General features: G+C 45.4%; 1 protein-coding gene across 2 annotated transcripts in view; it reads left to right on the forward strand.

The window, feature by feature from the left end:
- Positions 1–330: 330 nt before the first annotated feature.
- The window catches only part of Pak1 (p21 (RAC1) activated kinase 1), a 97,281-nt gene continuing 83,899 nt past the window's right edge, over positions 331–13,712 (forward strand). Inside the window, exon 1 of one of the 2 annotated variants that reach the window (XM_075953036.1) lies at positions 331–709. The gene's annotated coding sequence lies outside the window, so the exon portion shown is untranslated. The remainder of the gene's footprint in view (positions 710–13,712) is intronic. The other variant, XM_075953035.1, reaches the window with a different exon arrangement.

Here is a 13,712-nt window from a genome sequence, read left to right on the forward strand (position 1 = left end):
GCTAGGGGATGCGCTGGTGCTTTGCAACCGAAGGTATCCCCGCGTTCCACCCCTCCAGACTCGCAGCAGACGCCCAGCCCCAATGACGTCACGTGGCCGCCAGGTGATCCTCGGCCTTTGGCGTCAAGTGCTGATGACGTCACCCAGGCGCGGAGCCTTCCACCTCCCCCCCCTCCCCCGGCGTGGTTGGTCCGGTTCACGTGGGTTGGACAGGCGCTCCCGCCCCTTCCCACCTGCGGGGGGCGGAGTCCGGCAGGAGGGGGCGTGACCTATCTGAAGGAGGCGGGGCCGGGGCGGGGCTGCAGGGCGCGGCGGCGGCCAGCCGGGCTGCATACAATAGCCAGGCTGCGACGGGGGCCGAAGGTACGGCCGCGCGGTGGGCGCCCCGCACCACTGCCCGACCCTATCCCGCCCGGCTCCGCCCGTAGGCTGCACGGGGTCCCCTCCGCCATCGCCGGCTCCCCGCAGTCGCCTCTCCCCGCTCAGAGCCCGCGCTCTCCCCAGTCTCCCCCTCAGCGAACGCACCCCGCCCCCTCGCCATCCCGGCGCGCCCCCCTCTCCCCGCGGCCCGCAGCGGCCCTCCTTAGGACCCCGGGCGTGAGGCACCCGGAGAACGCAGGGCGGCCGCCCGCGCACCCTGTCGCGCTCTCCCCGGGCTCGGCGGCCGCCGCCAGGAGGAGGAGGAGGAGGAGCAGAGCGAGTGCAGAAGGTGAGAGACCCCCTCCCCGCCCGGTGCTCCCCGCATCGCGGCGTCCGGGCGCGGGCACGGGTCGGGGAAGGCGCGGGGGCAGGGGCGTCAGGTGAGCAGAGGCGGGCGCCGCCTCGCGAGGCCGACCGACCGCTCCCCTTCGGGCCAACAAAGGCCCCCGGTGCCAGCTCAGAGGCGACCGCGGGTCCCCGCAGCCGGGACCCTAGGGGACCCCGAGGGCGTGCTCTGGCGGGAGAGGGACCACAGGTCCCGGTCCCTTCGGGGTTTTGGGACGCTGGAACGGACCCGTGACGCAGACGTAAAGCAGGCGGTTTTGGGTCTTTGGGGTCGGTCCTGGTTTGAGAGTCACTTTGCGGGTTCATCGTCTTGAAAAATAAAGACTGGAAGTCAATGACTTGTGCCGCCCCTCCCCCACGCCGAGAGTACCCCGTAACTTGGGAAGTTCAGCACAGACTTTTGGAAAGGGGGATGAGAATCCTAGTCTTTTTCACGCCCATTTCAAAAGGGCGTGAATTATTCCAACCTTTCCAGAATTATTCAACCTTTTAACTGTAAACAATACTGTGAGTGTTTTGGAAGAATACTTGACAATTATTGGGTGATTAAATCTTTTAACCTAAGTTCCTTGTGTTAAACCCCTTGGATAATTACCCTACCCTTTACAATACTCCCAGAACTGCGACAGGTAAAAGGAAAGGTTAATCGTAATGTTAGTACTTCTATTTTAAGGATCTTTCTTGAGGGAAACTTTGTCCCTATGTTTAAGGGTCTCAACCCTGTCAGGAGGGTTGTTCAGAGATACCTCTTTCGGCATCACCTTCCTGTGTGACCTTGAACAGGTCCCCTCCAGCCTTCAAGTTCCTGGGGTTTGCTATGAATCTTCAGAAACAAGCAGCTAGGTAGCAATCACCTATTCCGCTTTCAGGATTCCACCGAAGAATACTCCTCACTGCTCAGTCTTTGCTGGCATCCTTCCTGGTAGAACACAGTTGTCCCCTTTGGGGCTCCTAGTGGCCCACAGAGGTTTCAGTGTCTGCATTTTTAACGCGCTCGCTCTGTTTGGAAATCCGAAATCATGTATACTCGAACTCAAGCCACGTCAACGAGAAGCCACATTCCCCTGAAGCCTCTTCATAGTCTTGTGTTTGAACTCATGGCTTGGCCTGATCAGTTTGCTTATTTATTCATCTGTTCACCCAACATAGTAATAACCTAGGTAACCTAGACTCTGGAGTGCTCCAATGTTTCAGGCTGCCCTGCTAAGGTCTTAAGGTCTGTGTGGATTTCAAGTGCAGGATACAGTCGGTCTTTGCTCACACGTCTGAGAGCTCAAAGTTTAGTGGGTGAGGTAGACGTGTAAACAATGAAAGCCCTCTGGGGGACTCTAGCCCAGCAGGGAATGGTGTGCAGTAATTGAGGTTGCTGGACCTGTCTTACAAGTCTTGTCCTGGCCAAACCAAGTCCTTAGGGAAAGTGACTGCCCCTCATCTATAAGAGCTGCCCTTGACACGTAGCTTATCCAGTCCAATTCAATGTATGTTTTCTGAGAATCTGCTTTGACGCCTTGTGCTAGGTTTGCAGGAAGCTGTGCACCTTGAGGGAGGTCTTTGTAAAACAAAACTGGTCATGGAAATGCTTCCTACCCCCACCCCACCCCACCCCTCCCTCTCTTTTCACAGTTGAAGGATCAGACTCTTTAGGATGGAATAAGAAACCTCTGGAGCCCAGGCCATGCATGGTGTCCTACGTCCCCTTTTTCTTGTCTCTTTTCCGTGTGCCGCTTGGCCTGGAGTGCTGCTTTCTACCCCTTTCTTGCCTGGACGGAGTTCTTTGTTGAATCTCTGAGAGCTAGTCCCTCTTTTCTCCTAGTCTTCTTTTGGAGTGAGCTGCTCCTGTAAAGTCCTCTTTCCGTAATCAGTCTCGTAGTGAGAGTCCACACCTTTATCTCTCTCTCTCTCTCTCTCTCTCTCCTTTCTGTGGTACTACGGATCAAGTGTTCTACTGCTCAACTATATCCCCAACCCTTATCACATTGAACATTTCAAAATTTTGAGTCAGAACCGGCCTTGGACTCATTCTGTAGCTCAGGCAGTGAACCTGTGGTTCTCCTTCCTTAGCTTCCTAGCTGGGAGACCATTAGGTCCAGCGTCTTGCGAATCTCGTAGGGCTTGTATGAAGATCAGAGGGCAGCTTTGGAGAATCGGGTCTCTTCTTCCTAGGGATCAAACTCAGGTTATCAAGCTTGGAGGCAAGCACCCTTTCTGGGTGAACCATCTTGCCAGCCCTACATATTTTTAAGTGTTATCTATTGTTATTGTGTGAGTGTTAGTGGGAGTTTCATGGAGGTCAGAGGACAACTTTCAGGAGTTGGCTTGGTCTCTCCTCACAGTGGGTCTCAGGGGTGGAACTCAAGGCCATCCATCAGGCATGCTCTTTAAAACAAGGACTTTTTTCCCGCTTTGACCTGTTGACCCATCTCGTTGGATCTACTTTTTAATTTGAGAGAGGACCTACCCAAGTTGCTCAGGCTGACCTTTGAACTCCGTGTATAGCTCAGGCAGTCCTTGGACCCAGTTGGAATCCTTCTGCTTCTAGCTTCTGAGTAGCTGGGGTTCTAGGCCCAGGCCATTCAGCCTATCTCTGTGGATTATTTGAGGTCAGGTTATATTTAGACTTAGCTCCTAGCACTGTTCCTGGGCCTATGAATAAGTGCTCGAATGCTTGAATATGAGAATGGATGAAAGAAGTCCTGTGAGCTCCTGAGCTGGGTTACCTAATCTGGATGGAACAAAAGCCTGGCTCTTGGACCAGCGGTGTCAACCAGGGAATTTGTCAGCTTATTGTTGAGTCTCATCCCAACCTACAAAATAAAAAGATCAGGCTTGGGGCCCAGAGATCCCTGCTTGTTTAGGTCCTCCAAATGATCCTGATGCTTATTAAGGTTGAGAAACCACTACAGAGTTTAAAGATCTTTGTTTTGGTCAAACCAGCGCCGTGTCCTCTGTGTCCCGTTGTCCCCCCCCCCCTTTTTCTTACTTGCAGAATTTGGACCCTGCCGTTCCCTTCCGTTTACACCCCTTCCCTCCAATAGATCTCTTGCCACCAGAGTAAATGCTCCTTGAGGGCTGGAAGTCTCTCTGTTCAAGTTCATCGCTCAGAGCCTCGAGGAGTGACTGACCACAGCAACACAGACACTCAGGCGTTTGTTGGGTGAATGCTGTGATTTAGTCCTCTGACAGCCAGCTGCTGCGTTGCAGTCTTGTCAGAGAATAGCGGGAGTGAAGAGCAAGCCTTTCCGATTTGCAAGTCCAGAAGAATCTTACCGTTTTGGGGCATTCGTTTTTCCTTTAGCCATCTTAGTTAGCTACCTTCCTCCCCTCCCTGTTTTGTTATTTTTGTTTTTTTAGTATTTTGTGAAATAAGGGTCTTTGTAGCCCAGATTGACTATAAATGTGAGACACTACAGGCCTTTTCCTGGCGTTGCTGTCTCTTTACTAGAGAAAAAAAAGCCTCCAGAGCTTTCCAACTTAGAATATTGTTTTAGCCACGGCCTGAAAACTGCTGAGATATCCTAGGCCAGGATTCTTTCTTGAGAATTTACAACTTGGTTTTGTAGGCCTAACTTCTGCAAGTCAGACTTTTGGGTCTGAACTTGAAACTGTCTCTTCTAGATGGCCTGTGGTTTTTGTCTTTTTCTAGTGATGTTTAAAGCCATATAAAGGCTTACTTGAGTCCATGACTTCCTTATGAAACTCTACAAGTGTTTTATTTTTTTCACTTTCTGTTTGTGTGTGCGTATATATGTATGCATGTGCTGTTTTCTTGTGTGTATGTGGTATGTGTGTGCATTTGTGTCTGTTGAGCATCTTCAATTGCTTCTCCACCGTATTCTTTGAGACGTGGGTCTCTCACAGCCAGGTAGACTGGCTGGCCAGCAACCCCCGGGCATCCTCTTGACTGTCTAGCCAGTGCTGGGATTAGCGGTCTACTCTGGCTCCCAGCAGGGTTTTGCGGTATATTCCGGCTCCCAGCTTGAGACACAGGTGCTAGGGATCCAGATTCAAGTCCTCGTGCTTGCGTGGAAAGCGCTGCACCGAATCACTTCTCCATCCCAGTGCATTTGTCAGTTTCTTATTAGCCTAACCCAGCGTGTCCAGGCGTCCCCTTGCCGCCTAACATCCTTCAGAGAAGTGGCTTTGTTGATTCGTCCTTGACCTTAGGAACAGTAACTGGGCTCAACTCTGCGCATACCAGCCCTTCTCTGGGGTGGGTATTCACCTGTGTATAGGGGATAGCCCAAGCCCTTAAGGAAATATTGAAATGAATGGACAAATAGAGGGATTTGATTGTAAAGGTGAGAGGAAGCTGCCTTTGTGCCCCCTCCCCATTTACAGGTAGGTTGTTAAGCAAGTGTCATTTTAATAAACACACTTCAAAAAATCATTTTGAAGCTAGGAGTGTTGGCCAGTGTTTTTAAATTACAGCAAGTAGAAGGTGGGGTTTTTTCCAACCCGCGGAGTAACCACTTATGATAATGTTGGTGTCTCGGAGGTGAAGAAGCAGAGGCTTGTCGCGGTACAGGAAAGTCGTTCAAAGACTGGCTGCATGTCGGTGACAAGCCTCAGTTCTCATCCATAGCCACCTGATCCTAGCAGCCACGCACTATTTCCTGTTTCCAGGCTGCTGGAGTTTTTATTCATGGGGGCATGGGAATATTTCACAAATAAATATATTGCTGTTGGAGCGAGAATAAAATCTTCTTCGTGTAGCCTGCCCTTCTTTGTGCCTTAGGAAGGCTGAAGGACTGATTTGCGCCATGAGCAGTTAATCATTTCTGTGGGAAAAGGGTTTTTCCTGGGTGTCATTTTCATCGGTTTCACAGTAGCCCTGTATTCCCATTTTTTGAGTTAGGAGACCAAAGATCATAGAACAGTGTTGGTTTGCTGGAAAACATCTCAGCCAATGCCTGAGTATTGGCGTGGAGCACACTTCGGGATTCTAAGTACAGTAGCTTACTTCTGCCTCTATTGTATTGACTTTGGAACTCTGTCCATCTAGACTCTGGGACACTAGAAACATCCCTTTAGGTTGATTCCTAATTTCAGTTTTTTGCTTATTTTTTTAATTTTTTTCTCAAGACAGGATTTCTCTGTGTTACCTCGACTGTCCTGGAACTCTCTCTATAGACCAGGCTGTCCTCAAACTCATGGAGATCCGCCTGCCTCTGCCTCCCAAGTGCTGGGATTAAAGGCATGTGCCACCATCGCCCGGCCTAATTTCAGTTTCTTTTTTTTGTTTGTTTGTTTGTTTTGGTTTTTTTCGAGACAGGGTTTCTCTGTGGCTTTGGAGCCTGTCCTGGAACTAGCTCTGTAGACCAGGCTGGTCTCAAACTCACAGAGATCCGCCTGCCTCTGCCTCCCGAGTGCTGGAATTAAAGGCGTGTGCCACCATCGCCCGGCCTAATTTCAGTTTCTTAATCTTAAGAAAATCCTAACCAGAGAACACAGTTTGAGCTAGATAAAAAAAATTGCTGAAAATTTTATGATGGCATAAATTTTATGAACTAGAAAAAAGTTGTTAGCAGCTTGAATGTAGCATTTCTTGCCCTGCCTTGTGTATTTATTGCGTTATGCACTGTCCTGTTTTCAGCCTTTCCTCAAAAATAGCTTTCTCTTCTTAGAACCCCTCTTTTTTTAAAAATATTTTTTTCATGTTTCTGTTTTTGCTGTCATGCATGTTTTATGACTCTCTAGATTACGCTGTGGGCTAGCATGTGGCTCGGTTGATAGAACACTTGCCTAGCATATACGAAAACCTGGGCTTGATCCCCAGCACCACAGAGAGCCAGGTTTGATGGCATGTGCCTGTAATTCCAGCACTCTAGAGTGAGAGGAAGGTCAGGGTCATCTTTGGCTATATAATGGGTCTGAGGTCAGCCTGGTGACCAGAGACCCTGTCAGAACAAACCAACCAACCAAATTATTCCTTGTCAAGGATCTTGAAGTAATAAGTCTAGGAAGAATTTGAGGTTCTTTAATTCCTCATTACTATGATTTACTATTTTTTTTTAAAGGCAAGTCATAGTGTTTTGAAGTAGTTTTTCTTTGTTTTAAATTTTTTTTTTTTACACATGTGTTTTGCCTGCCTGTGCACCACGGCTGTGCCTGGTGCCTGAAAAAGGCTGGCAGAGGGATTCTGATTCCCTAGAAGTAGAGTTCCAGCCTACAGTGAGCTCCTGTGTGGGTGCTAGGAACCTAACTCAGGTTAAGTCTTTCTACAAGTTTTCTAACCGCTGAGCAGTCTCTCTAGCCCCTCATTAATAGGATTTTGGGTGGTTTCGATTAATCCTCTAAAATGGATCCAAGTCTTAAGTTATACAAGTCCATTATGTCTTGGCTCTTACTCTCGAGTCAGGGTTAAGTAATTTACATACAGCCTTGGGAAACCCTTTCTATCGTGGAGCTTTCTCCTTTCTTCCTTTCTGCTTCCAGCTCCCTCAAGTTCCCTTTCCCTTTCAGGCTGGGAAAAGTCCAAGAAGGGGGGGCAGGGATGTTGGGTCTTTCTATAGAATCTGCCTTTGGAGTCTTTTGTTACGATAAACAATAATGCCAATGTCTGCCCCTTTCTCGATGGTCTGTCTGTGCAGACTGGATCTTCAGGCTCCGCTCTGCTTGTTCCCACCCTGCTTCCCACAGAGCTGAGGTTTATGTCTTCCTGATCTAAACCATAGTTCCATAGTTCTTGTGTGTTCCCGCAACCTTTGTCGCTTTCCTGGGAAGGAACTGGGTATATATAAAGTTACCCAGAAAAGCAACTTACTTACTTAAATCTAGTTCTTCATGAAGAAAAGAGAAGAAACGCTTAACTCACATAGTTGTTGTGAAAGTTAAATTAATGTTTGTGCAGATGGGTTGCAAGATTTTGATCTGTAAGGTCTTAGAGTAATGTAATTTATGTGTAGGTAAAAGTTTTTAATTTTGATTATGTTTGAATTACTTTTCAATATTAATAAAAGCACTGATGTCTGCCTTAAGTTTACTTTAATCTCTCTCTCTCTCTCTGTCTCTCTTTGTATGTGTATGTGTGTATGTTTGTTTTAAAAGATGGGGTCTAATATGGCCCATGGTGGCCTCTAGCTGTATAGCAGAGACAGCTTTGAATTTCTGATTCTTTGCCTCTACTAGTTGTGCTAATATACCTTTCTTAGTTAACTGTTTTAAATGTTTATAGATGATTCTAATATGCAAACATGATTGCCAGTATCTGCTCAATATCTCAACATTTGCTGTGAGTATCTTACGTACTTGTTACATAACAATAAGTGATTGATTGCTATTTGAAGTCCACTCATTTGCCAATCACAGTATGTCTTAGGCGTTGTCTGGGAGAAGATGGACCTGCATGTAGACAGTTACGTTCTAGTGAGACAGAAATGACAGGTTAAGTTATGTGCAGGTGCCATGTGACATGGGAAGGGAATCTGCACCACTAGTAAGGGGGAGGCTTGGCACACCTTGTTAAAGGAAGTGACCCCGCGGATGAGGGAGGTCTGAAGTAAGCAGAGGTTCCTAGGGCGGGATTGTGGAAAGGGGAGAGGAAGGACGAAAGACAGCAGTTAGGAAGGCCAGGAGACTGAAAAGCTTTTCTGCTGAGTCCCGAGGAGTTCGGTATGATGATGGAATCCTCCTGTGGGCTACACAGGTCCTTTCACTGTAATATGGCTTCACTTTGCTCTTTGAACAGTTCTCTGGGTTAGTTAGGACAGGTGCTGTTTTATCTCTGTTTTATAGAAGAGAAAACAGAGGTTAATTGAATTGCCTGAGGCTGTCTGGTGTAGCTGAGATTGGAAGCAGATCATCCTTGCGTTTGGGCTCAGGTGGTTTGCGCCTTTCCGGAGCTCGAGGGTCAGGAGAGAACCAGGGGTACCGGAGCTTGAGGGTCAGGGGCAGTTTGTAAGCTACACCGCTCTTGACTGACTTTGGCTCTTAGATGGGAGTTTCTGGTTGGAACTTTTATTTTTTTGTTTAATGTACTTTTGGGTTTTGCATGTATGTATGTCTGTGTGAGGGTGTCAGATACCTTGGAACTGGATTTAAAAGTAAAAAAAAAATGATTTTATATTTTACTTTATTTTGAGACAGGGTTTCATGTATCCGCAATCTTCTCCTTTCATCTCTAAAGTGCTGGGATTATGGCATGGGCTGTCACACTTGGCTTATAGTTCCTTTAGCTCATAATCTGTGGGCGTTCCTTAGAATTCTCCTTAATATCCAAGCATTTTCTTACCCCATTGGAGTTGCTAACCAGGCTCCAATAAGCTAGAATATTGTCAGCTAATTCTCCTCCAGTTTTTTTTTGCTTGCCTGTCTGTCTCTCAAACTATTCGTATCCATGTTATTTTGAAGCATTCCAAAATAAGTTGTAGGCGTTAGTATTTTACCGTTAGACACGTTAGTATTCAGTATTTTACCGTTAGACACACTAGTATTCAGTATTTTACCATTATTAGACACGTTAGTATTCAGTATTTTACCATTATTAGACACGTTAGTATTCAGTATTTTACCATTATTAGACACGTTAGTATTCAGTATTTTACCATTATTAGACACGCTAGTATTCAGTATTTTACCATTATTAGACACGTTAGTATTCAGTATTTTACCATTATTAGACACGCTAGTATTCAGTATTTTACCATTATTAGACACGTTAGTATTCAGTATTTTACCATTATTAGACACGTTAGTATTCGCGTCGTCTGTTTTCACAGAGCCACACCCATTTGCTGTCCTGTGGTTTTATTTGATTAATGGCTGTCTGTCCTACTGGAACCCAAGCTCCAGAGACTCCGTCTCTTTAAAACGTGACGACTTAAAAGAGAATGAGGTCGTTTTTGTCTCGTGGTTGTTGTTTTGGGGACAGGGTCTTGTGGAGCTTAGGATACCTCGAATTGGCTGTGTAGCCACGGATGACCTTGAACTCCTTGGTCCTTCTGTCTCCACCTCTCAAGTGCTGGAGTTAGCAGGTGCTTGAATTTATTGAAATACAAAGTAGAATTCCTTTTCTGTTAAGGGCTGTTGTGCTTGAACCTGGCATGTAGTAGGTATGTAATAGCATGTAGTAGGTATGTAATAGCATGTAGTAGGTATGTAATAGCATGTAGTAGGTATGTAATAGCATGTGATAGCATTTGGTGCATAGTGAATGAAAGTGGAACCAGCAGACACGGGAGCCCGTGTTACTTCCTGAGTAAGAACATTAGCTTAATTTTTCTCCAGCTCAACAAACATAAAAGAGTACTTGTGTGTTTCTCCTTTGGATCTCCTCCCTTGCTTAGGAGTTCATTCTTTCTTCTTAATCTATGTTCACACAGCTTTAAAAAAAAGGTTATTTGAATATTTGTCTAAAAGGTGATAGGGGTTGCTAAATAGATGACCGTTTAGTACAAATACTGCTGACCCGAGTAAGTGCCGAAGGCTTTCTTGACGACCTCTAAAAGTGAAAGTTTCAAGGCCACCTCCAACTGTCTTGCCACTCTGGGTATTTCTTTACTCCATTTGAATTGAGGAATTAACGGGTTATCAAGGCCTTTGTAGGATGATGACCTTCTGCCTGGCAGTTTGTTTGGTTTGGTTTGGTTGCACAAGTGCTGGCTGTGAACCTTGCAGGTTCATTGTAATTATTCTGAGGGCCAGGCCTTTCCTCCCAAGGCAGGGCTTAAAAATTGCAAGTTTTTTTTTTCCAATTAGTATTAAGGTGTTTGTTTCTTTTAAAGTACTTTTTTTTTCCTTTTGGCAAGGTATCTGTGTATCTTAATTTGACCTTACAATCTTAATGCTGGGGTTACAGCCAGGTACTACACCTACCACACCCGGTTTAATGTTAGTATCTTTCTTGTTTAAAATAAAAGATGGTAAAGAACATTGGCTGCTCTTCCCGAGGACCCAGGTTCAATTCCCAGCACCCACGTGGCAGCTCACAACTGTTGTACCTGCAGTTCCAGTGGATCCCGCTCCCTCATACGGACACATGAGCCCAAACACCAATGCATATACAGAACTAAACAAAGGAAAACAAAAAACAGATCTGGGGCTGGGAGCCTAGCATAAGTAGACTGCCAAGTTCAGTCCGCAGTACCACAAAAAAACAAATCAAACCAAAGCAAAAAAATCCCAAAGAGTTACTTTTCTCTTGCTGTAACGCAACACCCTGAGCATGGCAGATTACAGAGAAAGTTTCTCTGGGCTTGTGGTTCAGAGGGCTAGAGTCCCGGTGGTGGAGCGGAAGCAGCAGGCGTGATAGCAGGGTCGAGAAGCTGAGAACTCATCGCTAAAACTGCAAGCTTGAAGCAGATAGAGCAAGAATCCTGTAACTCTCAAAGCCTGCTTTAGTGACAAACTTCCTCCAAAAAGGCCACACCTCCTAAGAGTCCTCAGACAGCACCACCCACCGCCTGGGGACTATGCATTCAAACGGGGTGGGGGAGGTGGGTGGTGGTGGTGGTGGTGGTGGTGGTATTTTTCACTCAATCACTGCACTTCTCAACCACTTCCACCATCCTTCCAATTTGTTTGCTGAAGACACCACATTATTTGGTAGGGTTATTCGCTTCAGAATTTGTATCCTATTGTTAAAATGACTTTTTGGGGCCTATGTATTTATTTATTTTTAAAACTATTTTAATTTAATTTTATGTATGTAGTTTGCTTGCATGTATGTGTGTGTACCACCTGCGTATCTGGTACCAGAGGAGGCCAGAAGAAGGCATCAGATCTTCTGGGACTGGAGCTGTAGATGATCATGAGCCTCCGTGTGGGTGCTGGGAATTGAACCTGGGTCCTCTGGAAGAGCAGCCAGGGCTCTTCGCTGTTCAGCCTTCTCTCTATCCCCCTCACCCCTTTTTGTTTCTACAAATCCATAGCTGGGGTTAGAAGCCCAGCTCCATCCTCCCCTCTCCTCTCCTCCTATCTCCCTTCCCTCTCCTCCCCTTCTTTAACAGGACCTTGCTTGTGTTAGACAGGAGCGGTAGCCCTGAGTCAGGTCTGCAGAAGCGCGGTCAGATTACGTGCATTTTACTGTGTTTTGAATGAGTGCCACTTCATTGTTATTGGTGTGTTCTTTCACCCAGAGGCTCACGATTCCCGGATGTCTCTCTCTGTGTGTTAATAATCTGGATGTTAACAGCTGTGGAAATTCCCTCTTTGTTCTTAGATTGTTGTACCTTTCAACCTTTGCTATTCTTGTTAAGTTCCTTCTTTTTTAAAAATATTTATTATGTATACAGTATTCTGTCTGTGTGTATGCCTGCAGGCCAGAAGAGGGCACTAGACCTCATTACAGATGGTTGTGAGCCATCTGTAAAGTGGGAATTGAACTCACGACCTTTGGAAGAGCAGGCAATGCTCTTAACGTCCGAGCCATCTCTCCAAATGACTCTGTACTTAAAGATGCTTCCTGCCAAGTCTGAAGACACACATACATACATACAAGCAAAATAGGTAAATAAAATGTAATTTTAAATAACCTTCCTTTGTTGGGTGTTACGGCACATATGCACTTAATAGTCCCAGCTACTTGAAAGAGGCAGAAGTTTTGCTTGTGCCCAAAAGTTGGAGGCCTGTTTTAGTATTATTGTTAATATGTGGAATAATTCAATTGTTTAAAAAACCAGAATTCATGCATCTTTTTCTGTTCTCATTCCTTTTGTCAGTAAGAGCTCCCCCCCCCCCCCCCGCTGAGACAAGGTCAAATTGTCTTTTTATTTGAAATTTTTTTGTGTTATACACTTTTCTCCACTTCCTTCTCTTCTTGTCCTCTCTCCTCCTACCCTCTCCCATCACACCTACCCTCCCAATATACTCAGGAGATCTTGTCTTTTTCTAGAGTACATCCATGTATGTCTCTCTTAAAATCCTCTTTGTTGTCTAGGGTCTCTGGAATTGTGATTTGGTAGGCTTTTTTTTTAAATGTCTAAAAGCACTTATGAGTGAGTACATGTGATAATTGTCTTTCTGGGTTTGGGTTACTTTACTCAGTATGATGTTTTCTAGATCTATCCATTTGCCCGCAAATTTCAAGATGTTACTTTTTTCTGCTGTGTAGTACTCCATTGTGTAAATGTACCACATCTTCCTTATCCATTCATCAGTTGGGGGCATTTAGGTTGTTTCTAGGTTCTGGGTATAACAAATAATGCTGCTATGAACATAGTTGAGCACATGTCCTTGTGGCACGATTGAGCATCTTTTGGCTATACACCCAAAAGTGGTATTATTGGGTCTTGAGGAAGGTTGTTTCCTACTTTTCTGAGAAATAATCACACCGATATCCAAAGGGGCTGTACCAGTTTGCATTTCCACAAGCAATGCAGAAGTGTTCCCTTTTCCCCACAACCTCTCCAGCATAAATTGTCATCAGTGTTTTTGATCTCGGTCATTCTTACGGGTGTAAGATGGAATCTCAGAGTTGTCTGATTTGCATTTCTCAGAGTTGTTTTGATTTGCATTTCTCTGATTACTAAGGACATTGAACATTTCCTTAAGTGTCTTTTAGCCATTTTAGATTCCTTTGTGGAGAGTTCTTTGTTTAGGTCTGTACTCCATTTTTTTTTATTGGATTATTTGTTCTTTTGATGACCAATTTCTTGAGTTCTTTGTATATTTTGGAGATCAGACCTCTGTCTGATGTGTGTACCCCACTTTTTTAATGGCACAATATTAATATCTAATAATATGACAGATTCTAAAATGGAATTGAAGAATTTTGGGAAGTTGAGATACAGTAATTCTGGAAGATGGCTTGAGCCACACAGAAACCCTGACAGGTGAGAATTAGATTAGGTTAGAGCACTTTAAATTTGAAGGGATTGTGTACAGTTAGTATGTTTAAGCTAAAAGTTTAAATACAACTGGAAGAAAGATTAATGTGGGCAATGAAACGACAGGAGATTCAGAAGACACCAACTTAAAATAAGTAACAAAGGATTGAGAAGAACCTAGGG

Source organism: Microtus pennsylvanicus, chromosome 18 (assembly GCF_037038515.1).
Source record: "Microtus pennsylvanicus isolate mMicPen1 chromosome 18, mMicPen1.hap1, whole genome shotgun sequence".
In the NCBI taxonomy this organism is placed as follows: domain Eukaryota; kingdom Metazoa; phylum Chordata; class Mammalia; order Rodentia; family Cricetidae; genus Microtus; species Microtus pennsylvanicus.